Source organism: Sycon ciliatum, chromosome 13 (genome assembly GCF_964019385.1).
Source record: "Sycon ciliatum chromosome 13, ocSycCili1.1, whole genome shotgun sequence".
NCBI classification, from domain to species: Eukaryota; Metazoa; Porifera; class Calcarea; order Leucosolenida; family Sycettidae; genus Sycon; species Sycon ciliatum.
The window spans coordinates 5,840,273-5,865,306 of NC_088655.1; the positions used below are offsets into that span (position 1 = coordinate 5,840,273).

The following is a 25,034-nucleotide window of genomic DNA, read 5'->3' on the forward strand; positions in this document are numbered from 1 at the left end:
TGCAGTAGCATGCATATGCAAAGTAAACGGCATGCTCTCATGCACGCACACACATATGTACGCCTGCGTGTGTGTGCTCAACATTCATGAACATGCACAAGCGCACACAATCACACACAACATGAGCCATGCCATGTTCATTGAATTTTGCCTGTATTTCACCTGATGATCAGGCATGAAAGTATACTAGTGAAAATTGTATTCTTGTGTCCAAAGAAACTGTTCATTAATTCCCAAAGAAATATTCATTGATAATGATCCAGAAATCCCTATGCCATTGTCGGTGTGATCTTTACTCATTAACTGTGTTTGTTTGTTTGTGTGTGTGTGTTTTTGCACATGCATGGTTGTGTGTGTATGTATGTGTGTGTGTGTGTCTATGTGTGCATGTGTGTGTGTGTGTGTGTGTGTGTGTGTATGTGTGTGTGCGTGTGCATGAGTGTGTGTGCGTTCATGCATATGCATATTTTATGTGTTTGGGAATCGGCATGTGTATGTGTGTATTTGTGTATGTTTATGTGAATTTGTGTGTACTTGGTTTGTATTCATTAACAATGCTACTTCCAGGATGGTTGGACACCATTACACCTTGCAGCATGTAATGGTCATGTTTCCGTAGCAGAACATCTACTTAATTCTGGACATTCGTTGGAACCAAAGACTAATGTAAGTCAGGATATCCCTGGTGCATCCTTGTTAGTGTGTGAACAGAAAAGAAAGATTATACGGTTGTACATAGTCCGGTCCCGTGCATGTGTACCAGGTCTCATGTTCATCTGTTGTACACACAATAATACATGCACAATTGGAAAACTTTTTCAAAGGAGAACAACAGTTTTCACTATCTTCAATAGCCTAGACAACACTATTGAGTTCCTTGCGTCAACTCAAAACATGCTTATAAGTCCAGTGTCTTGATGAAGTTCGGTGTATGTTTTCACGTGAAATCGCACGGAACACAATTATGGTTCTGTAAAGTAACCGGCTATTAGATTGGAATTCTTTGGTATTTTGTACACTTGCACAATGTTACACTTGCAGTGGCAGGTAAGATAGTTGAACAGTACAATCAGTCATGTCTTTGTGCGTAACCCATACAATAATGGTGGTTTGTGTAAATCTGCATGAAGAGGTCTCTGCTAAACTTGGTTGGTTGAATTTCCAGTGGCGTATTTTCTTGTCCTGAACAAAACCAATCTACCAACCCACATGGGGAGAACACTCAGGTATGCCAATGTTGCACCAGTTTTTTGTTCATTGCAGGCATCCGTGCTGTGCTTTTGAATTGCCTCTCGGTGGCAGCAGAGGGTTGGGCGTATTTTTGTGTCTTCTTGTATATTAAGTTCTTACCCTATCCCTCATGCCTTCGAACCTATCACAGACAATAACGACCTTTTGGGGAATAGTGTGCTGCTTTGAGACACTTGTATTGTAATGCAAATGAAGCATTCATGCGTATGCAAGATGTCATTATGTTTGGCGTTGTTGTGAACTACCCTGTCTACACTGGCCAACACACAACACTCACAGCCCACTCGACATTGGACTAGTTACTTGGTTTTGCACAAGAAGAAATAAAACTTTTAAAAAATATTTAAAAAAATTCGGTTCGCGTCAGACTCTTTAGGAGCTGCATCTGCGCCTTGATCCTTGAAGGGTGGTGGCGTTCCTACAGATGCGGAAAACTCGGCCTCTATATATAAAACTAAAAGAGCTAGAAAAAAAGGATAAAGGCCTGCGCACCAACATGAAACGGACAAAATGGCGACCTACGTCATCATGTGCACGCACAATAGTACTGGAAAAAGGAAGAACGTCACGAACACAGCGCGAATTAATAATACAAAGCTTAACAATAATTGATACGTAGTGATCAACAGTTAATGTGTTTGATATCAAGAAAGGAATAGAGAGAGAGATACAGAGAGAGAGAGAGAGAGAGAGAGAGAGAGAGAGAGAGAGAGATGAGGTGGGGTCGACAGTTACTAAGTCGATCTATTACACCTCTCCTTCCAGACGCCACTACTCAGGAACAATATCACAGTGGGACTGAGTCACTGCCTCCGCCGTCAAATTTCAGGCTGAAGGCTCCACTATCACTATTTTCACTCTCACTGTCACTCTCGGCAGGGCTCGGCTGAGCGTTGTGGACATCCGCAGTGTCCGGAAATACAGGAGCTGAGTCTAGCTTCGTAAGGTCAATGTTGACCACTTCCTCTTCATCATTGGCATGGCTGATCACAATGGTTGATGGTGACACAATCTTCTCCAACTTCGAGGCCCTTACGCAGGGTAGCCTCTAGCGGGTTTCCACCCGAATCACAACCAATGAGTTTTAAATCTCAGTTTAGGCGTAGTATTAACTGTAGTTAACATGCATGTAACACTCTCTCTCACGAATGCAGCACCTGCAACGTCTCCGGACACAGCGCACGAGAGTGTCGCACAGGGCAACCAGCCGGCAGGCGTTCCGTTGCGCCAACAGACGCCGTGGACGCCCGTGGACGCCTGTTCACTTGGATCGGAATGAACGGAATGATGTACTTTCGTCCTTCCCTCAGCATGTTGTGGAGGTCTGGAACCAGCTCCCGCAGTGTGTTCTGCTGAACCCGTGAACAAGGAAAGAATTGCAGATGTTCAAAGAGAAGGTCAATGTCCACCTGCACTTTACTCGCTGGGAGTGGGCAATGGATAGGCTACGAACTAAAGACAAAAGACGAAAATGCTCTAACTCTGTTCCCTCTTCCATTAACTTCTAGATTCTCGCTCCACACATACTGGCATACACAGAGACATAGACAGCAATAGCGACAACACACAAAGTGAAGGGTAGTTGGCCGCAGCCGGATTTGACTCAGAAAAAGCAAAGCGCGGCGACAACGAGGAAGAAGGCAGAGAGATGCAAACAAAACAGGGAGACTGACAGAGAGAATACATGACAAAAACAAGTAGGATATGACGTACACAAAGTTGCTCATAGTCCAAGGAGCTAGCACCCTGATCTGGTGCAGTATGTCCCAGTTCAGTGATGAGGAACAACCCACCAAACTGAATGTGAGAGCATGTAGAGTGTCTATAGTAGTTCAGGTGTCAGGAACTGGCCAGCCAAGACTTGACCATATCGAATGATAGTGGCTGCTTCGGTGAAGAGCTGAGCAGTGCTGGCCGTACTGTAATAACAGGTAGGTGATAGTGATACTTCCACGCAGTGCACATGAACAAGGCATCTGATTATCAAACCTGACTGAACAGCAAGTGGCGACTATAAAGATCACAGATAGCAGATATATCGGTTCAGTTTGGGCTGAACAGAATCAATCCTACCATAGCCAACCCCTGAAGTACTCTAAAGCAGGGAGTAGAGAAGAGAAAGGAGAAAGAACAAGCAGGAAAAGTACACAGAACAGCAGAGTAAGTCATCTGGATGCAAGAATAATGTACAGGGTTGTGCCACAAACAGACTCGGGACAAGTGAAAACCGATAGGGCCGGCATGATTAAGTTCACAGCATGAATTTGTTGGAATTAATCCAGGAATATTCACACAGGGCCGCCAGGCCTCACACAGAACACACAGAGCCCATGCAAGAAGCCAGTAAGTTAGGTCTGATCTGTTTTGCAAAGTGCACGCAACACCTGTCCAATCTGACTAGTACAGTGGGCCAAATTTGACTTCGCACAGTATAGAATGAACTCCTCCAGTAAGACATTTTTACTGGGATACAGCTGACAACACACAGTATGCAAGACAGTCCTCTAATAGGACAGATAATGATACTGCAACTCAATATTTTACTCTTGGTGACCGAAACGTATAGCCGGTAAGATCATTCTACTGGGACCCGTCCAACCTGGTACGTGGCGAACGCATTCATTCATCGAGACGCTCATACAGACTCAACTGACATCGCATATTGCACAATACGTCAACTACATGTAGTAAGACATTGATATTGGGAGGTGGCGGACATTACACACTACCCAATGCAACCATAAAGACTGTCAGACTGGGACTCATCTGACATCGTATAGTACACAATCGGATGAGCGAATAAGACATACTGGAATGAACTCCTCCAGTAAGACATTTTGACTAGGACACAGCTGACTCCACACCGTATGCAAAGCACTCCTCTAATGAGACATACTGATACTGGAACTCGACATATAACTCTCGGTAAACAATACGTACATCTGGTAAGACCATTCTACTGGGACTCAACCCAACATTGTACGTGGCATAATGCACTCATTCGTTGAAACAATCGTACAGAGACTCAACTGACATCTTACATTGCACAATACGTCAACTAGTAACACATTGATATTGGGAGGTGGCGGACACTGCCGGGCTGGACGTGCCTTACGTTGATTGGTGCATAAGGCGCTCATCCAGTGAGACAGTTATATGGGAACTCATCTGGCGTCGCACAGTGTAGAACGCAATCATCCCGGGCGACAGATCTAGAGGGGTTTGTCTGGCATTGGACAGTGCGCAATGCACTCTTCCAATAAGACAGTTATACTGGGCATCCTCCGTCATCTCGCAGCGCACAATGCACTCTTCCAGTCAGACATACCGGGATTCGTCAGACGTCCCCCAGCTCCCGATGCACTCCTTCAGTGAGCCAGTTCTATTGGGACTCATTGTGATATTGCACAGCGCATAATGTGCTCGTCGATTAAGACAGTTACACCAGGAATCAACACTGACACTCAGCGCACAATGTACTCATCAAGTAAGACAGTTCTGGCATAGCACAACGCACGATGCGTTCATCCAGTGAGACAGATACAACAGGACATGTTCACCAACACACTATAGGAAGTACACTCATCCAGAAACACAGTTTTACCACACAGTGCATAATGTGCTTGTCAATTAGGACAGTTACACCAGGAATCATCGCCGACACTCAGTGCACAATGCACTCATTGGCCAAGACCGTTGAAACATAGCACAACGCACAATGCGTTCAGTAAGACAGATACAGCAGGACTTGTCCGCCCGCACAGTATGCGGAGCACACTCATTCCGAAACACAGTTATGCCACCAGCACACAGTGTGCCATAAGCGCGTTCACAAAGATAGCTTTGCTTACACGAATTTGTAGATTCATCCACTGCCGCACAAATAATGCACCGACGCTGTACAATGGATATACTGGAAGCAGAACTAGTGTAGTACCCTACCCCGCAAAAGTATTGGAATTGCAAATATTGCCTGTAGAGGTGTAAAGAAATAGCACAATTACTACAAGCTGGAGCATATTCGATTGTACAACTACGCCTGACCAGATACAGTTAAGAAAGCAATTTATACCACACTCTACAAATCGGGCATGGTTGGCGACGCTACTCTCGTTACCGAATAATTTGGTGCGTGCCAGAGGAAGAGAAAGGGAGAGACAATATCCATTATATTATAGAGGATGCTTGGAGTACAGAAACAAGTAATTTCATTCACGACCCCAACAAAGCTCGAGCGGAGCCGACTGGAGTACACTACAACACCAATCTGTCAAACCTATGAGAAAAGCATACAATAAAATCAACATATCTGGATAGTCACTGGCGGCAAGCTACAAGCCACAATGCAGAGGACAGTGTTACCGGGCTTGATGTTGCGGCTGCGTCGAGACCATTGCTGAAGCACATTCAGCCGAGGCACTATTTCTCGAAGCCATCGCCGCCATACCTCGCCTATGAGCTGTTGGAGGAGCCGCCAACGACGCTGTGGGTGCAACTCAGCGACTTCTTCGAGTGGCAGAGTCAGCTCGCACTGTCCATCTAGGAAGTGCATCGGTGTTAGCGGTGCGGCATCATCCACGTCAATCCGGACAGCGGTCAACGGGTGCGAGTTGAGTAGGCCTTCCGCACTCACCATGGTAGTTAAAAGTTCCTCATCAGTGAGATTGGCCTGGGACAGAGTTGCCACCATTGCGCGCTTCGCTGCCTTGACCCCACACACTCAAATACGCCGCCAAAGTGTGGGGCGAGAGGTGGATTGAAGCGCTAGTTAGCTCCTTGGCTGGCCATACTTGCGGCCACTTCATTAGAACCTAGCGCTTGATCAGCTTCTCTTAGCTCGCGCTCTGCACCGACAAAGTTCGTCCCGTTATCTGGCACGACCTCAGCTAGCACGCCTCTGCGCTTGCAGAAACGGGTGAATGCTAGCAGAAACGACTCGGTGTCCAGGCCATACGCCATCTAGAAATGACAGGCTCAGGATTGCAAACAAGAGAAGACACAGAGGTACCTCTTGAGCTGGGTCTTGCCACATCCTTGTTTTGTCCGGAACGGACCGGCATAGTCAACTCCCACTCTTGCAAATGCCCAGTACGGTTGAGCTGTACGGAATAGCGGGAGCGGTGCTATCTGCTGCAAAGCCACAGTGGCCCACTTCTTCTTGCAGAGCACGCAGTGTGCACGGTGAGATCGTGTGACAACCTTGCCACGGATGATCCAAAACCGCAGCATCAGGTTTGCCAAGAGGTGGTTTGGGCCGACACTGTGATCACATTTGCAATCTTCGGCGTCGACTATCAGCTGAGTAATCCGATGGTGCTGGGGCAAGATTATCGGATGCCGGGTATGCTCAGGCAAGTGGCTGGCAGTCTTCAGACGACCTCCAACGCGTAGCACACACGGGTAGTCCTTGCCGAGCACTGGATTCAGCCGTAGCAACGGGTCATTCGCTGCAAGGGACTTCCCTGACGTCAGCTGCCGATACGAAGCGGGATAGCTCTCTGCTTGTGCAATCGCATACCAGTGACATTCGGCACGCTGGAGCTCCTCAGACTTCAGCTCCACAGAGTCGGCTGCTGTACTTGCTGCTTCCGGATCCCCTCTCGTGCTAGCATGACGTCGACAACAGGGGTTGATGAAACGGTAGCACCAGGCCATCAGTCTTACTAGTCGTTTCCATGACGAGTAGTTGTCGGGGTGGAGACGAAACACCTCCGTTGAAACTTGCTGCACAGCGAACGCCATCACTTGCGCTCGCTTTACCATTCCGGGCAACTCTTTTGGCACGGTTATCTGACGAGACGGCCACTCATTGTGCTGCTGGACGAGGAACTCGGGGCCGCTCCACCATACTGAATCACTGGCTAGCTTGGCTGCTGTAAAGCCTCTGGTGCTCTTGTCGGCTGGGTTCAGCTTTCCAGGAACGTGGTTCCACTGGTTGCCAGCTAAAAACTCTTGTACTTCAGCTATCCGGTTGCCCACGTCGATTTTAAACTTTCTGGAATGTGCTCTCACCCAGTGAAGCACGTTCATCAAGTCGGACAAGTTGGTGGCATCAGCCTTCGGCAGATCTAGCTCGTCATTCACTGTCTGGGCCAGGCAAACACCAAGCATAGCACCCTTCAGCTCCAGCTTTGGGATCGACATCTTCTTAATGGGACATGGACGCGCCTTGGCGAGTGCTAGCATCACTCGCACATTGCCATCTGGGTACTCAGCACGGACGTACCCGTTAGCGGTGTAGGCGGCATCTGAAGCATCCGTGAACACGTGCAGCGACAATGTAGCGACAGACGACTCGCGACCCGGACACTTGAAGCAGCGCGGCGCACGGATCAGCGCCAGATCTCCCAGCTCGCTTAAGGAGGATGTCCATCTCCGCGTGTGCTCAGCGTCCAGTTGATCATCCCAGCCCACGACGAGGATGCACAGCTCCTGGAACATGACACGAGAGCGAATCGTGAAGGGAGCTAGTTGTCCGCGTCGGTCGAATATAGATGCCATCTTACTCAGCACGGCTCGCTTGGTCAGCTTCTCTGTTGCAGGCGGCTTGAACTCAAAGGCAAAGGTATCATCCTCTGCCGACCACATCACGTCTAGCATCTTGACTGACGGTAGCACACAGTGATCATGACCATTGATGCTAGCTATGAGCTGCGGTAAGCGGTCAGCTTCCAGTACGCCGACCATCACCTCCGAGCTATTGCTGAGCCACTTGCGGAGGTGGAAGCTGCCCTGCTCAAGGATGTCCTGTACTGTCTGCTGTGTGCGGATGGCTTCCGGTACGGAGACAGCAGAGTGCAGCAGATCATCCACATACATGTCTCGGTCAACGATCTGCAACATGGCTGGGTCATACTCGTCGGCTGGTTCGCGGCACACCACTTGTAGCGCCTTGCATGCCGGGTACGGAGACGCCTTGATGCCGAACACCAACCTCTCGAACTCGTATACGCGTGAGTCCCACACAAAGCGATGATATCGGCGGTCTTGCTCAGCCAGCACGACTTGCAGGAACATCTCGGTAATGTCCGCCGTGAGCACTACTGGCTCCTTGGGGAACCGCAGAAGCACTTTCACTAGGTCATTCTGCAGAGCGGGTCCAGCGTATATGCACTCATTGATTGACGTGCCGTCATACTTGGCAGCAGCATCAAAGATGACACGTACCTTCGTGGTGCCCTTGTCACCTCGTACAATGGCGAAATGCAGCAGGAACCACTGGTCGTCGCCATCTGCCTCAACCTCTGTTGCCGATACTGCGCGCACATAGCCTTTGTCAATGTGGCTACATATGACTTTGCCGTATGCTGCCTTCAGCTCTGGACGCTTGTCCAGCGATTTCCCTAGCATTCACAGGCGATGGTCTGCCATGGCGCGATTAGCGGTGACACTAGGCTCGCCGTTGCTGTGGATCCATGGGACTGCCATGGTGACTCGCTGATCATGGAAGCTGATGGATTTCGCAACGATCTCCTCAGCCAGCTTCTCTGCAGAGGTGATGTAGGTGCCTTCGTGCTTCATACCGACTGCCGCCTGATTACAGAAATTCTGGACCAGGCTGTCTTTGCTGCATTCGCCGTATAAAACATGCACATAGTTGACGGACAACTCGTCATCACTGGGTGCACTGGGCTTTGGGCCATACACACCCATCCCAGTGGCGTCTTGCGGGCAATTGGTCCACTGCTGCTGCTTCTGTACTCCGCGAGTGATGCGTGGGCATCAATGACGTCCAGACTGATCAGGAGGTCGACCATGGTGCTGGAGATTTCGGGAAAGTCTATGAACTTCAGATGCTCATAGCTGGACTTGTACCGGCTCCAGTCGACGACCTGCGTCTTCTTGGTCACACGGTCATATACGCATGCCTTGAGCGGGTATGACACTGTTCCATCAATGGATTCTATCGTCACCTTGACCAGTTCCCGATAGCTGGAGGTCTGCTGTGCACCAATCGTGGATGTGTTCAACATGTGAACTTCACCTGCCATGTCCAACTCATGGGCTACATCCTCCTTCTCCAGCGCACTTAGGAATAGCTCCCTCCAGCCAAGTCAAGATTCATGAGCACATTTCTGAGCTTGACAGCAAATTTCCGCAGGGCTTCTGAATCACGGTCTGCGATTCTGGGATGGTTCCGGATTGCCTTCTCCTGTAGTGCCAGGTGGCGGTCTTCTCCCCCATACCATTGGTCAAGTTCTGCCCAAGCAGCAGCGTATGCGCCTGGCCCGTCAAACATCTGGCCCACAATGTCCTCAGCAAAGCTTCCTTGGAGCGCCTCCTTTAGCCTAGCCAGCTTATAATCGTCGGATACGTAGCGATCCTCATCCACCAGCCGCTTGAACGATTCACTCCACCGCACAAACTGTTGCGCGTTTTCCGCTAAACTTGGGCAGCTCCAGCGGCTTCAAGTGGTGTAAAGCACTGACCCCATGCGGGCGTTGCATACTGACAAGCTAATCATGCACATGGGGCTCCACAGCAGGTTCCGGATGAGGAGACCACTCAGAAAGTCTACTCATTGGAGCACTATAGCCAACTGACGTTGCTCTGCTGCTCAGACTCCGTGGATTCGGTGGTGGTGTCGGCCGTGTGTGTGGTGCTGGGATCGGTGGCACAGGCCGCATGTGCGGTGGTGTAAACGGTGGCACAGGGGTAACCTGTTCTGCGACTGCTGATTGTTGGCCTGATGCCACTTGGCCAGAAACAGACTCAACAGGCGAATCCAAAATCGCCTCAGCAGCAGCCTTTCACCAACATTCTCCTTATCAAACTTCGCCTCCCACTCGTCCAACTCATTCAGCAGTTGTTCACTCTTTTGGGATCCCAACATACTGCGCATAATTCTAAAACCAAATTCATCTCTGACCCTTCAAATTCCAATTCACGGACATCAGGCTGCATATATCGGCGAGGCGGCGAGGAGCAAGCAATCAGTGTTGGCAATCGGTTACTAATCCGCGTGCGGCGTCTACGAAGGTTTGTTCTGCGACAAATCAATTCTTTCCAGCGGTCTTCAAGTTCCTCAACAGGAGTTTCACCCACGCTCGTACCATAATGGCGTGGCGTAAAACTACTAGTCACAAACTCTGGTGGTGGCGGAAACGCCATTACCATCGCTGACACTACCAGTCGAAACCTGTCGGATCCGGCTCGAAGGACCAAATGTTTCACCGGTTCCCTCGCAAACCCACACTGACATTAGACACAACCATTGGCGGCATCGATCTATTTAGAAGACTGTATTACCAAACATGTTCTCAAAACACCATTGAAGAATCTAACTCAAAAAGAACAAAGAACGGAGAGCTGGGGACGCACGTACCCGGCCCCGTACCGGACACACAGCCAAGGAGGATGACACCGTAGCGTCCCCTCGCTTGATTGGCAAAGAAAACAGCAAGCAAAGAAAATCGGTCAGCGGGCGTAGTTCAAACATCTTGAACGACACGCGCAAAGCAAAACATGTGACAGAAAATAAAATAATAATGCATGATGTCATCTGTACTCACGCGGACATGCAAAAAAGGTCAAATCTACACAAAAGCGAGTGCCGCAAGAAACAGCACAAATACATAATAATTCAAACAGCGAAGAACTAGAAAGGCAGATTTCTAATTATCGAAGAACAAGAATGTATCGTAGAGTCCCAGCGCAACTGCTGGAGGATGATGGCACCCACCAGACAGATGGTGGTTGCCCCTGCCAGAGAGATAGAATGAAAACTGAAGCAGAGGAGCCACATTACAAATAGTGAAACGCACAAGGTAAGAATAATCGAGCAGTGTCAAATTACGACATACTGAGTAATATACATGTTAAACGAAGACAAACGCTAACAAATGGAGAACGTTCCAACACTAAGCCAAGTGTGAAGACGTACTGGAGAGGACCGACAATTACAATAGAAGTGATAACAAAAGTGGATGTTAGACAACGTGGAAGACAGCGTAATTAAACCAGAACTTTGAGACTAGAGAAGCTAGAGTGAGAAGCTCCATGAAAAACAATACTGGAGGAGATGCAGCTGAAGGGACAATGAGCGTCACCAGGCCATGAGATGGGTACTGTGATGTCACGCAGAGGAGAGATGACAGGACACGGGAGGGGACAACAAAGAAAGGAGCCCAGAGTGGTACTTCATCTATCAAAAGCCATCTGTCCACGCATGCTAATTGTCGGGAGTACTGTCACGTGGTAGAGGTCCATTGCATTCGGCTGTGTTAGAAGCGTTGTACAAACTTGAGTTTTATCCTGAGCTTTGTTTCCAGAAAGAAAATGTGTTGTCTGTACAATTGTTTGATGCTATTCCTCGTCGATGTGTGAATAATGCTACATAATTTCTTCACTACGCTGTTGTTGTTATTATCATATCTCCTTCTGAGAACTCAACCTTGTCACGAGAGTTATATCTCAGGACATTTTCGCTATATGTTGTAGTATTTTCATTTCAGCCATTCCCTGTATAATCCTGGAGAGAAGGGAAGAAAAACGCCTGATACCTTGTTGTGTAACGCACGCACAACAATTATTCACCTCTACCACTCCGCACGTGCACACAGCACTCACAACGGCGGACTCTGACAGTAGTGTAAATAAAAGGACTGATACTTGGAAATGAATTAGTTAGGTAAAGGTATAGAAAACCAACAACTCAATCTTGGGAGAGCTAATCAACAAGGAGAAATTAAACTGGAGCTCCACGGAACTCAATCTTGGGAGAGCTAATCAACAAGGAGAAATTAAACTGGAGCTCCACGGAACCGGCGGGGGCGATGCAAGGCAACGTGGAGAAGCCCGGCTGATGTGTGTGAGTACGCACGCGGCGCGGTCAATGGGGCTTCGGCCAGCAAGCGTGGGGATGCTAACCTGTGCAGCAAGCGCGGCATGCAAATAAGGCAGAAGGCAAAAGCAATGTGCGTGCCCGCAATAATGACGCGTAACTGATAGCGCATGACGTCAACATAACTCGTGAAAATGCCTACGCAAAAAATGTTTACGAAAAGTAACCGTGAACTACAATGCAGGAAACGATCTCTGCGATCTGGCAGACGATTAAACAATTTGAAACTAGAAAAAATTGACAGTCAGTGTGAGTCAGAGAAGAAAGGTAACATGATAATCGCAAGAGAAGAAAGGAACAGAGCAGGCGCGGAGAATGCAGAGTATTTATAGAAGAACAGAAAGGTAAACAAAGTCTCAAACGAAGAACACGACGTACAAATTTAAATCTATAACTCGAAGCAATAAATAGTCGTGCAGTATAGTATCAAAATAATTCTTGTGGAGAAAGAGGCGAACTATTCTAACTCAACTTCATGTGAAATGTCTTCTGGACTGGATGCGTTAATTGCGCAGATGTACGCGAACTTGGCTTTGTTTTTGAAAAAATTGAGAAAAGGTCACATCATGTTAATTACCTCCTAAGCGTCATTGATATTGACACAGTTTGACTTTTGAAATAAAACGGGGTATTTAATCACCAGCAGTAGCACCACAGTTAATTAAGAAATCGGACATAGACGATAGTCATCAGTATAGGGTGCCAGAGGATCACGGACGTCGAGCGAGGTGCCTTCACTCCGTTGGTGTTTGCTACGAATGGCATGGCTGGGGCAGAGTGTGGAATGTTCCTGAAGCGGCTTGTTCAGCGCGTGGTGGAGAAGCACTCTGACCTACAGTACTCCGTCGTCATGCACCATCTTCGTGCCAGGATTGCCTTCTGCCTCCTCCGCTGGGCCGTAACCTGTCTGCGTGGATGCCGGGGAGCTCGGGGCGTACGCCGTGGCAATTCGTTTGTCACGGAGTGCAGGCTGCTCCGGTAGTGGCATGGGGCTGTGTGGCCGATCCTAAACGGATGTTGTGACATAACGGACATATCTGTTTTTGAGCATGTCTTTTTTTTTTGGTTTTGTTTTTTTTGTTTTTTGTTTTTTTGGTTCTACTTTTATAATAGTTTGTTTTGTTTTGTTTATCGGACAGATCGAAATAAGCATTCACACGCAGACAAATTATACATCCACCACCCTATTGGTTTATGATGTTTTTACACATATACCCCCAATAGGCTATTTATCAGACTCGAGTTTTCAACTTACACATTCCACATTCACCACTCAATCGGCTTTTGGTTTGTTCACACATACGTACCATACGCGATCTATTGGACTTGAGTTTTACCTTGTGTCCTTTTTTGCAGTCAGCAGATTCTTTTGTTGGACATTGTTTATTGAGTTTCTTGTTGCTTTTGGTTTACGCATATGCGTCATTTGCCCGTAAAAGAGGCCTTGTTACTACTACTACTACTACTACTACTACTACTACTACTACTACTACTACTACTATTACTACTACTACTACTACTACTACTACTACTACTACTACTACTACTACTACTACTACTACTACTACTACTACTACTACTACTACTACTACTACTACTACTACTACTACTACTACTACTACTACTACTACTACTACTACTACTACTACTACTACTACTACTACTACTACTACTACTACTACTACTACTACTACTACTACTACTACTACTACTACTACTACTACTACTACTACTACTACTACTACTACTACTACTACTACTACTACTACTACTACTACTACTACTACTACTACTACTACTACTACTACTACTACTACTACTACTACTACTACTACTACTACTACTACTACTACTACTACTACTACTACTACTACTACTACTACTACTACTACTACTACTACTACTACTACTACTACTACTACTACTACTACTACTACTACTACTACTACTACTACTACTACTACTACTACTACTACTACTACTACTACTACTACTACTACTACTACTACTACTACTACTACTACTACTACTACTACTACTACTACTACTACTACTACTACTACTACTACTACTACTACTACTACTACTACTACTACTACTACTACTACTACTACTACTACTACTACTACTACTACTACTACTACTACTACTACTACTACTACTACTACTACTACTACTACTACTACTACTACTACTACTACTACTACTACTACTACTACTACTACTACTACTACTACTACTACTACTACTACTACTACTACTACTACTACTACTACTACTACTACTACTACTACTACTACTACTACTACTACTACTACTACTACTACTACTACTACTACTACTACTACTACTACTACTACTACTACTACTACTACTACTACTACTACTACTACTACTACTACTACTACTACTACTACTACTACTACTACTACTACTACTACTACTACTACTACTACTACTACTACTACTACTACTACTACTACTACTACTACTACTACTACTACTACTACTACTACTACTACTACTACTACTACTACTACTACTACTACTACTACTACTACTACTACTACTACTACTACTACTACTACTACTACTACTACTACTACTACTACTACTACTACTACTACTACTACTACTACTACTACTACTACTACTACTACTACTACTACTACTACTACTACTACTACTACTACTACTACTACTACTACTACTACTACTACTACTACTACTACTACTACTACTACTACTACTACTACTACTACTACTACTACTACTACTACTACTACTACTACTACTACTACTACTACTACTACTACTACTACTACTACTACTACTACTACTACTACTACTACTACTACTACTACTACTACTACTACTACTACTACTACTACTACTACTACTACTACTACTACTACTACTACTACTACTACTACTACTACTACTACTACTACTACTACTACTACTACTACTACTACTACTACTACTACTACTACTACTACTACTACTACTACTACTACTACTACTACTACTACTACTACTACTACTACTACTACTACTACTACTACTACTACTACTACTACTACTACTACTACTACTACTACTACTACTACTACTACTACTACTACTACTACTACTACTACTACTACTACTACTACTACTACTACTACTACTACTACTACTACTACTACTACTACTACTACTACTACTACTACTACTACTACTACTACTACTACTACTACTACTACTACTACTACTACTACTACTACTACTACTACTACTACTACTACTACTACTACTACTACTACTACTACTACTACTACTACTACTACTACTACTACTACTACTACTACTACTACTACTACTACTACTACTACTACTACTACTACTACTACTACTACTACTACTACTACTACTACTACTACTACTACTACTACTACTACTACTACTACTACTACTACTACTACTACTACTACTACTACTACTACTACTACTACTACTACTACTACTACTACTACTACTACTACTACTACTACTACTACTACTACTACTACTACTACTACTACTACTACTACTACTACTACTACTACTACTACTACTACTACTACTACTACTACTACTACTACTACTACTACTACTACTACTACTACTACTACTACTACTACTACTACTACTACTACTACTACTACTACTACTACTACTACTACTACTACTACTACTACTACTACTACTACTACTACTACTACTACTACTACTACTACTACTACTACTACTACTACTACTACTACTACTACTACTACTACTACTACTACTACTACTACTACTACTACTACTACTACTACTACTACTACTACTACTACTACTACTACTACTACTACTACTACTACTACTACTACTACTACTACTACTACTACTACTACTACTACTACTACTACTACTACTACTACTACTACTACTACTACTACTACTACTACTACTACTACTACTACTACTACTACTACTACTACTACTACTACTACTACTACTACTACTACTACTACTACTACTACTACTACTACTACTACTACTACTACTACTACTACTACTACTACTACTACTACTACTACTACTACTACTACTACTACTACTACTACTACTACTACTACTACTACTACTACTACTACTACTACTACTACTACTACTACTACTACTACTACTACTACTACTACTACTACTACTACTACTACTACTACTACTACTACTACTACTACTACTACTACTACTACTACTACTACTACTACTACTACTACTACTACTACTACTACTACTACTACTACTACTACTACTACTACTACTACTACTACTACTACTACTACTACTACTACTACTACTACTACTACTACTACTACTACTACTACTACTACTACTACTACTACTACTACTACTACTACTACTACTACTACTACTACTACTACTACTACTACTACTACTACTACTACTACTACTACTACTGACCAAACCACTTTTACGGGCAAACAAATACCATGGTAAGCACACAAGTGATGGAAAAGAGTGAGTAAGAACGAAAGAGAGAAAGAAAGAGAGAATGCACTAGTATGTCAAGAGAAGTAATCAATTGTTAAGGTCTTTGAGCTATTGTTATATTGTCCAGATTGACGCATGGACACTGAATCTCAGCCGGCAGCCTGTCGACACTGCACCAACAACGACGAGCGGACGCGACGCTGGTAGGATGATCGGCAACCGCGAAAGCAGGTTATTGCCCACCGTACGAGGCAGAATGCCAGCCGAACACGCAATGCACTGACGATGCTTGAATACCGGATGTCTTTATTGCGCTCCGCGAGCCGACCGGCAAGTGTCGCCAGGAATCGTGAGCACTCCGGCCCCGCCATCCCATTCGTGGCGAACACAAGAGGGGTGAAAGAGCCTCTCTCGACTTCAGTGACCCTGGCACCGTACTGCTGCTTCTTTTGCCGCTCATGGGCCCTGAGTTGGTTAAGGACTTCTGGACCAGACAGCACAGACGCCTTAGGGTGGGTTACCCTAACATCAAAATAAGCGTCTTGCTGCCTTGTCCAGAAGCCCCGGGCACGAATGTCCAGCCGAGCCTCATCAGTCCGGTTAGCCGTCGCATAGGGCAGATCCTCGCCAGACAGCGGCCGGAGACGTGGCTCTGTCTCGACATCGCGAACAGCTTCGGAGAGCGTCCCCGCCAGGATGTCACGCACATTATCGTGCCGGGCAGATGGATACCCGCCGGCGGGGCAGGTTAGCAAATGGTCCATCGTGGAGGCATCACCACAGGCACAAGTGGACGGTAGCCCAGGGAGCTGCAGACCATACCGTAGAGCAAGTGCATCACGGAAGTCACTGGCATTCAAGACGGTGCCGTGCGCCAGACGAGGCTCCGCCGTAAGCCAGGAAGACACACCGGCAGAGCCGGCAACGTCCATCAAAAGCTGCTGTGTGGCGGATAGGTGATCGTGCAGACCGGCCAAAGATGCTTTGCCAGCCCGACGCCTTGATTGTGCAGCAGCCCGCCGTGCGCCTTCCGCCTCCTGGAGCGCCTCCGCCATCTCCCGTTACTACTACTACTACTACTACTACTACTACTACTACTACTACTACTACTACTACTACTACTACTACTACTACTACTACTACTACTACTACTACTACTACTACTACTACTACTACTACTACTACTACTACTACTACTACTACTACTACTACTACTACTACTACTACTACTACTACTACTACTACTACTACTACTACTACTACTACTACTACTACTACTACTACTACTACTACTACTACTACTACTACTACTACTACTACTACTACTACTACTACTACTACTACTACTACTACTACTACTACTACTACTACTACTACTACTACTACTACTACTACTACTACTACTACTACTACTACTACTACTACTACTACTACTACTACTACTACTACTACTACTACTACTACTACTACTACTACTACTACTACTACTACTACTACTACTACTACTACTACTACTACTACTACTACTACTACTACTACTACTACTACTACTACTACTACTACTACTACTACTACTACTACTACTACTACTACTACTACTACTACTACTACTACTACTACTACTACTACTACTACTACTACTACTACTACTACTACTACTACTACTACTACTACTACTACTACTACTACTACTACTACTACTACTACTACTACTACTACTACTACTACTACTACTACTACTACTACTACTACTACTACTACTACTACTACTACTACTACTACTACTACTACTACTACTACTACTACTACTACTACTACTACTACTACTACTACTACTACTACTACTACTACTACTACTACTACTACTACTACTACTACTACTACTACTACTACTACTACTACTACTACTACTACTACTACTACTACTACTACTACTACTACTACTACTACTACTACTACTACTACTACTACTACTACTACTACTACTACTACTACTACTACTACTACTACTACTACTACTACTACTACTACTACTACTACTACTACTACTACTACTACTACTACTACTACTACTACTACTACTACTACTACTACTACTACTACTACTACTACTACTACTACTACTACTACTACTACTACTACTACTACTACTACTACTACTACTACTACTACTACTACTACTACTACTACTACTACTACTACTACTACTACTACTACTACTACTACTACTACTACTACTACTACTACTACTACTACTACTACTACTACTACTACTACTACTACTACTACTACTACTACTACTACTACTACTACTACTACTACTACTACTACTACTACTACTACTACTACTACTACTACTACTACTACTACTACTACTACTACTACTACTACTACTACTACTACTACTACTACTACTACTACTACTACTACTACTACTACTACTACTACTACTACTACTACTACTACTACTACTACTACTACTACTACTACTACTACTACTACTACTACTACTACTACTACTACTACTACTACTACTACTACTACTACTACTACTACTACTACTACTACTACTACTACTACTACTACTACTACTACTACTACTACTACTACTACTACTACTACTACTACTACTACTACTACTACTACTACTACTACTACTACTACTACTACTACTACTACTACTACTACTACTACTACTACTACTACTACTACTACTACTACTACTACTACTACTACTACTACTACTACTACTACTACTACTACTACTACTACTACTACTACTACTACTACTACTACTACTACTACTACTACTACTACTACTACTACTACTACTACTACTACTACTACTACTACTACTACTACTACTACTACTACTACTACTACTACTACTACTACTACTACTACTACTACTACTACTACTACTACTACTACTACTACTACTACTACTACTACTACTACTACTACTACTACTACTACTACTACTACTACTACTACTACTACTACTACTACTACTACTACTACTACTACTACTACTACTACTACTACTACTACTACTACTACTACTACTACTACTACTACTACTACTACTACTACTACTACTACTACTACTACTACTACTACTACTACTACTACTACTACTACTACTACTACTACTACTACTACTACTACTACTACTACTACTACTACTACTACTACTACTACTACTACTACTACTACTACTACTACTACTACTACTACTACTACTACTACTACTACTACTACTACTACTACTACTACTACTACTACTACTACTACTACTACTACTACTACTACTACTACTACTACTACTACTACTACTACTACTACTACTACTACTACTACTACTACTACTACTACTACTACTACTACTACTACTACTACTACTACTACTACTACTACTACTACTACTACTACTACTACTACTACTACTACTACTACTACTACTACTACTACTACTACTACTACTACTACTACTACTACTACTACTACTACTACTACTACTACTACTACTACTACTACTACTACTACTACTACTACTACTACTACTACTACTACTACTACTACTACTACTACTACTACTACTACTACTACTACTACTACTACTACTACTACTACTACTACTACTACTACTACTACTACTACTACTACTACTACTACTACTACTACTACTACTACTACTACTACTACTACTACTACTACTACTACTACTACTACTACTACTACTACTACTACTACTACTACTACTACTACTACTACTACTACTACTACTACTACTACTACTACTACTACTACTACTACTACTACTACTACTACTACTACTACTACTACTACTACTACTACTACTACTACTACTACTACTACTACTACTACTACTACTACTACTACTACTACTACTACTACTACTACTACTACTACTACTACTACTACTACTACTACTACTACTACTACTACTACTACTACTACTACTACTACTACTACTACTACTACTACTACTACTACTACTACTACTACTACTACTACTACTACTACTACTACTACTACTACTACTACTACTACTACTACTACTACTACTACTACTACTACTACTACTACTACTACTACTACTACTACTACTACTACTACTACTACTACTACTACTACTACTACTACTACTACTACTACTACTACTACTACTACTACTACTACTACTACTACTACTACTACTACTACTACTACTACTACTACTACTACTACTACTACTACTACTACTACTACTACTACTACTACTACTACTACTACTACTACTACTACTACTACTACTACTACTACTACTACTACTACTACTACTACTACTACTACTACTACTACTACTACTACTACTACTACTACTACTACTACTACTACTACTACTACTACTACTACTACTACTACTACTACTACTACTACTACTACTACTACTACTACTACTACTACTACTACTACTACTACTACTATCGACAGTTGCCAAGAAATGGCCACGCACACACACACACACACACACACACACACACACACACACACACACACACATTAACTACAACACACAGCAACTTGCGGTACAGGGGAGTGCCGGCCAGCGGAGTGAGAGGCTACAGAAAGAAATACGTAGACACCGCTGAAGCAGAATGTTGGCGGAGCCAAGTATCTACGAGAGAAGATTCAGAGTCGGCCGTGTAGACACTGCCGAAGCAGAATGTTGGTGAAGCCAAGTATCTACAAGTGTCTGAATCCGAGGGACGGCGACCGAGGGCCCTGAGTAGCCGGAAATGAGCGTGGCCAACACCCTGTTTATTCACTTTATCAAAGCAAATAATATTAGTGATGAGAAATGGGAGGTGGGAGGGTGAAACACTACGAGCAAGCAAGAATAATCGTCGCACAGAACGGATCGAAATATCTAGCAGAGTAAACTCTAGCAAGACATGCAACGATGCATGCCACCCACGTTGAGCGCTACAAGCAAACGTCATAATAGCGCCGCCACACGCTTTTCACATCGGAGGCGAACGACACGCATCAACACGTTCAATGTCAGAGACACGTTCAAGGTCAGGTAGAGAGATGCATTCAATATCATGCAGAGTGCCAAGCCGCACAGAGACTATAGCTAGCAGAGAATCATGAGCATGCAGTACCAGCACTATTAAACCCAGCAGCATAGATTGAGCGGTAGCACAAAGCTGCGTGCACCCATTAATCTGCATTATCACCGTAATGCTACTTCAAGACACACACACACACACACACACACACACACACACAATCATCATCATCATCATGATCAGATCTAATGAAAAAGTTCATAAGTTTTGGTTGATGAAGTTGACATGTACATTTACATTGTACATCAGTCCAAACACTGATAATTTACAATCTCTTTTCATCTTACGAACTTAGAACCTCTCTTTTCATCTTGTTTTTATTTTTCTAAACACCAACCGGTACTTTTACCCATTCTACTTCCCCATAGCTAGATCTAGCTTTGCTTTACATTTCTGTTTCTTTTTCCTGGTGCGTGCTTGTGGCATTGAAGCCGAGACCTTTGGTCGGTGGAGCCCCTGGTACCTCACCATCACTGCTGCCCAGTGCAGCCCCTGCTCAGTAGCTGTTTGTTTTTGTCCACATAATTATTTATTTTACGAGTTGGGTTTGTGAATAATAGTTAAAAAAAACACACACAAACACACACACACTCACGCACACACACACACACACTCACGCACACACACACTCACACACACTCACGCACGTGCGTACACAGGTAACATAGCTCCAGGGTGGGGCACTAACAACTTGTACAAGTGCCGATAGTCTAACACCGGACGCACAGGCGTAGACGTCTTGTGCGGCTGACTCACAGCAATCAACGACAAGACACAGACTGGGCGACCATGGGTGTCAGCGGCGTGCTTCACCAGCCAGCCTCGCTCAATCCACTCCTCCACAGCAGAGAAGAACTGTGTCTCCTCTTCTGCGGTAATCTTCTTCCGCGGGTACTCGCTGATACCCGGACCATCACAGCCATTTGGTTCTTCACCAGACTTCTATACCCATTTAACCTCCCAAAGCTTCTCCGCCGACATCCAATGCATCTCGCCGTCGTCAACCTTCAGGATTACATCGTTGTCGTCGCTCTCTACTTGGACATGATGAGACAGCTTTGAAGGCGGGCGCGTCGGAGCTGCAGGCATTGGCGAGTCATCGGCGACTGGCTGGAGAACTTCGTTGTTAGCATTAGGGGCCATACCGTCGGACAGCTGATCCTCATACACTAGCAATCATGTAGACTGTTCAGGAGGCGCCACAGCTGCTGATGCGAATTGCACTGGCGGGCTACTATCTGCGGGGGCTGGACCGGGCCGAATTACGACACGCACAAGCTGATCATTCGCATACTCTACAGACAGGCGCCCACACAAAGTCACCAGGTCAATGCCAATCAGTACGCCGGCGGCCACTACATACAGATCAGGCACAACGACAGCATTCAAGTCAACCTCTTGTATACTCACTGGTTTGTCATGCCTCCAAAACATGAGGGTCACTGTACCACACGTCTGCATGGTGTTGCCATCCAGCACTACAATACTGTCACTATTCGTCAGTGGCATCACATCGAGACCAAGGCAAGGCAGCAGGGCTTCTGTTACTAACGTCCGGGTGGAGCCAGTGTCTATCACTGCTGCAGCACGCTCACTGTCACTCGCGTTAGGACCAGCACATTCAACAAACACACGAGGTAGCTTCGGGCACGACGATGATGCAGATGCCAGGAGGCACACGCCCTTGGAGTAGACTAAGGCCCCATCAACTTAGCAGCTACCATGTGTATCCAGCCACTTTTGTCTCAGCACGCAGTCCTTCTTGACATGCCCTTTCTTGTCACAGAAGTGGCAGAACAGGTCCTTGCGCCGGTGCTCTTGTTTTGTACCATTCTCTGCTAGGGATAACTTCGGGCAATGCCTTTTGAAGTGGCCCGGTTCTCCAAAATGGTAGCAAAGCTGCGGTGATAGCGTGGCAACACTGTCTTGCACAAATGTGGCAGCTGCGGACACTGCACCAACTCTGGTGTCGGTTGCTGTTCGCAGTGCCCGGATCCTATCAAGGCATTCATTCACCTTCAGGTCCTTGCCTGCCATGGACAAACGGAAATTCTTTGCCAACACTCACATCCCACTCGACATTGGACCAATTACTTGCTTTTGCACAAGAAGAACTAAAACTAAAAGGGCAAGAGAAAAAAGATCAAGGCTCGCGCACCAAGATCACATGGACAACATGGAGACCTACGTCATCGTGTGCACTCACAATAATACTAGAAAAAAAATACTGGAAAATGGATGAACGTCACGAGCAGAGGGCGGATTAATAATACAAAGCTCAACAAGAATTGATATGTTATTATTATTATTTATTATTATTATTATGCTCTATTCGCGTTAGCATCAGTGAGCTTATAAAGCTCACATATAGCCTTCGCTTAAGCCGCAAGAAGGAGCAAGTGAGCGCGAGGAAGCGCAATGCACACAGAGCGTCAAAACAAAACAAAAAACAAAAAAACAGAAAAAAAAGAGACAAGCTGCAAGAAGGAGCAAGTGAATGCGAGGAAGCACAGTGCACATCAAGCATCACAATCACAAAAAAGACAAGATGGAAACGCAAAGTTATGTCCATTGTTGCATTAGCGGCTACATACAACCTTCACCAGGTCCTGCCACTGAGGGCGATCCTGGGCGAGCTGCTGCAGCCTGTTGCCGTCATCTCCATTATCTTTATATAAAGGTATAAATTATGTCCATTGTTTCATTAGCAGCTACATACAGCCTTCACCAGTTCCCGCCACTGTCGACGGTCTTGGGCAAGCTGCTGCAGCATGTTCAAGTCATCGCCAGTCTCTAGGGCGGTATTATTTTTCAGCTTTTTGAGATCATTATTGAGCGTTCGCGGGAGCGTTGTTCTTGGGCGTCCCCTAAAGCTGGGGCCGTTACCCCCTAAGAAGTAAGCTCCCATGGCACGTCTGGCTGGGGCTGCCTCTTCCAAACGCAGCACATGACCAAACAGCCTCCATCTAGCATCTCTGATGATTTGGCTCACGGGACGAGATTCTGTGCGTTTATACAGGGAAGTGTTCTTTATTATGAGCGGGTATTTAATGCCTATCACTGTTCGCAGCTGCTGCCTGTGGAACGAGTCCAATTTCCGCTCCTGTGTCCCCGTGAGACTCCACGTGCCACAGTTATAAAGCAGGATTGGTAGAATGAAGCTATTATAGAGGCGCACTCGTAGAGACTCTCTGATGTGTTGCCCTCTCAGCCATATCACCCACATCCGGTGAAGTGCGCTTGTAGCCAACCGCTTTCGTCTGCCTATGTCCTCATCCACT

At 44.8% G+C, this 25,034-nt stretch overlaps 1 protein-coding gene across 1 annotated transcript in view; it reads left to right on the top strand.

The window, feature by feature from the left end:
- Positions 1-25,034, top strand: part of LOC135829090 (uncharacterized) — a 210,879-nt gene that overhangs the window by 76,519 nt on the left and 109,326 nt on the right. Inside the window, exon 7 of the mRNA XM_065341495.1 lies at positions 568-666. The gene's annotated coding sequence lies outside the window, so the exon portion shown is untranslated. The remainder of the gene's footprint in view (positions 1-567; positions 667-25,034) is intronic.